The sequence below is a fragment of the Ambystoma mexicanum genome, chromosome 7p, assembly GCF_040938575.1.
Source record: "Ambystoma mexicanum isolate Mex_15411 chromosome 7p, UKY_AmexF1_1, whole genome shotgun sequence".
In the NCBI taxonomy this organism is placed as follows: domain Eukaryota; kingdom Metazoa; phylum Chordata; class Amphibia; order Caudata; family Ambystomatidae; genus Ambystoma; species Ambystoma mexicanum.
The window spans coordinates 535,395,291-535,399,051 of record NC_090939.1 but is presented as its reverse complement, the minus strand read 5'-3'; positions in this window follow the sequence as shown (position 1 = coordinate 535,399,051).

Below are 3,761 nucleotides of genomic sequence, written 5' to 3'. Positions count from 1 at the left end.
AACTTGCTCAAAATCTCCAGAGCCTATTCCCTCCAAATCGGGTACATCTGCCAGTATATTCATTACTGATTGTCTATTTAGGTTCAAACTGTGGAAGGGATAGGGTTGACATTGTAGAATCAGGTGATTGAGTTCTGGATTTCTTGATTGTAATTTGAGGACCCCACTATGGGTAAAATTTCCCTTGTTTGCTTTGGGACCGTGGAATAGTTTTCCATTGTTTAGCATAGGTGTACATTGGATAGAACCTTTATCAGTTTGTAACTGGGAGTCCTGTCTGTTTGCTTGTAATATAAGTCTTTTTAATGATTGTTCAATCTCACCTCTCCAGTCGTCGGCTGCGATTCGCCCTTCACCATTAGGAGCAGCTGCTGTCATCTGCACCCCCGCATTCAAAGTTTCATTTCTCGGGGGTCCCATTGGTTTACAAGGAGGCAAGCCCCCTTGATTTCCTACTGGTTGTTTGGATTGCTTGCCTACTTTAGGCCCATTTATCAGTTCTTTTTGCTGTTCTTTTTGTTTTTCACTCAATCGAATCAAACTATATAAAGGTTCATATGACATTTTTTGCTTTTTGCTGTTGGACATTTCTATATTTTGGCCGATCGAGCTATAGCGAAAGCAGACTTTGGCATTGGCAAGGATTGTATGAAGTGACGCGTGCCGGTAATTTTTGAATTTGCATTACTTTTGACATTTTTTGATTTTTTCAAATTAGCACTTTCTGATCCCGGTCTTATTTTTTTCTCCAAATATATTGTACATGGGTGCACTGCCACTAGCACACACATCCCTGTCATTGTCATTTGTCTCACCTGCCACTGTTTGCTTGTTTTTGTCAGAGCATCCTATAGTATTCTCAATATTTTTCATTTTCATTTTTTTCTTTAGGACACATTTCTGGCCCTCTTTACATGGCTCCCCTTGTTCTTTTGATGTGTCCCCCATGCTCAAAGGAAGATCTTTAATCTTCTTTGATTCTTTACTTTTTCCTTTGTTAGAATACATATTATTTTCCTGTACGCTCTTTGTCTTCATCTTAAGTTGCAGGATTGCCTTTTGACTCTGGGTACAGTCAATCAGCAGAACTTCATCATTTCGAGGTTCTAGGGTCTCTATATTTATACGTTCACCTACTACACCATCATGCGTGATTTTTTGCTGTATTTTACACTTATCACACAAGCTCTGTTTAGAGCATAATTATCTTATCAACTGTTCTAAATTTGCATATTGGTCACTTATTTTTGTATCCAATGTATCGTATAATTTCGTCAAAGAAAACAAAGCAGCATTCATCGTTTGCAATGAGGTTTCTAAACCTATTACAAACTGGCCAGGCATAGTTTCAGGCCTCTCAATGGGGGCAGAATGATTTCGCCTTGGAGTTGGGTGAATGAATAAATTCGTGAGAGCCGATGAATTATTTGCAGTCGGTGAGAACATCATCAGTGATTGTGATAAATTTAGTTCATCACAGTTTTCATTTGCATTCTCACTTTTGTTATTATCTTAGAAATTAGAAACATCATTAGTATTTAATTCTGCTTCCCCACTACCTTTACCCTTGATTGAGGGTTCAGCATCAAATGGTATCGCTGAAATGATAGATTTATGGGTATTTTTATTTACCTTAGCAACTTGCAACTTAATCGGCTGAGTGTGGTCAGTATTTCTGCTATTAGCAGATTCAGTCTCTCCTTCACTGCTCGGCTTCTGATCAAGTTCCTCTAGAGCACCCGCCGCCACCAGAGAATCAGGTGGTGTATCCCCCAGATCTATTATGGTCTTGTCGGCAGCAGCCAGCACACAAACATTCACGGCTCCGCCCGCCGGGGGATACGACCCCAGCAGACGCTCTTTTTCTACTGCAGCCTTTCCTCCCTGCGCGCAAAACTTCCTTATGTCCGCCGCTGACGAACAAACTCTGTTAACTGTGGCCGACTTGGATGTTCATGTCAGCATGGTTGTCCACGAGGATGATTTTGGAGTGTGTACAGCTTCTTTACTACAGGCTGCAATCTCTGTCCGTGACGGCATCCCTGCTTTCAGGGAGACGACCATTTCAGTTAGCACAGAGTGTCCAAAAATGATTTAATCAAAAATATAAGATTTGCTCTGAGTCCCCACTTGAAGAGGGGGACGTTATTAGATCAAAATCTATGCTCACCGCCCACCGACAGCCCACAGCCGACAGGCACTTCCAAGCACTTCATCAATGCGTGTGCGCCAATGCGCGCGGCCTGTGCTTGATATAGGATTCTGGGTAGGGTGGGGGGAGCTTAGTGTTCAAGTCACTAGAATAGGAAAAATAAGGTACTTAAATAATAAATATAAATAGATATTACTTATATAAATCCATAGTATATAGTCCAGAGTTGTGTTAATCCCTTTTCCACTCTGTGAGGCAGAAAATATCCCATACCGTGATGGCTCCAAAATGCACGTAGCAGAGAGTTCCTTGCACTGGTAAGAGTATCAGCCATGACAGGCACTTCCAAGCACTTCACCAATGCACGCGTGCCAATCCGCGTGGCTTGTGCTTGAGATAGAATTCTGGGTAGGGTTGGGGGAGCTTAGTGTTCAAATCACGTGATGGCTCCAAAATGCACGTAGCAGAGAGTTCCTTGCAGTGGTAAGAGGATTAGCCACGACAGGCACTTCCAAGCACTTCACCATTACTGGAAAATGCCTGACAGTCATAAAAAAACGTGTGAAATTGAATGCAGCAATGTAATGCCTACCTTACATTATAGTATTTTACTGCAACTAGAGAATTTTCTACATAACAGTAATTTAAGTAAGGCAGCGATTGCAGCAGAGTATGAAAACATCACAGCAGAGATCCGTCCCTTGGTAACATGAGCACACAAACAAATTCAGACCTTTGCCATAAGAAAAGATAATTGGTTTGACCACGAATATTGGGAAGCTAAGAAAAAACCCTATTGACTTTAATAGAAATAGAGAAGGTATGAGCCTTATAAAGTGCTCATAAATAAAAAAAGAGAAAAAGTAGGTGGCAGATAAAGGGCAGAAGATGGTGACCTCTGCTGATTCTTAGAACCCTACTACTATACATGGAAACATCCCTGCAGATGTTTGGTGTCACCATTTCCCGCATTTAGATTCAGATGCTGAGGATCCCGATTCCCAACATGCACTCAAAAGGCTACTTGCCATTATTGTTGTCTTTCTTTGGCACTCTGATGCCTGCAGGCTTTGGTGCCTTATACATGGATATAATAGTACTAATAATACATCAAATAACAACCAGTTTTTTAAAACATACGCTGGAGAAAGTGAGAAATGCGACCCCAAAATAGAATTCAGGCACGGTGCCTGACCCGGATAAAATTCATATAGGGCTTGTTACAAGTTGAGCAGTGCGTGAAAAAAGTAGCAATAATCCAGTTATTGACACTTTCCCCACACCACCAAATCATAATTGTTGGTGGATTTACTGCCAGTGGAATAACCGTACGGTAAATGTGAAGTTTCTGGAGAAAAACTGGCGGATTCACCTCCATCTTGCTTACTGGTAAGTCTGCCAAAAATCACCATGGAGTCCTGGGGACTCTAGACATGGGAAACTGCCACCACTTTCAATCCTGTGATAACTCCACTGGACCGAGTGGCAGTAACTGTAATTGTGTTTGGAGGTATTTCATAAGATTTACCATCATCATACCACCAAACTAGAAATAAAGTACATTGGGCCTCATTACGAGATTGGAGGTAGCCATGCCCTTAATAAGAGC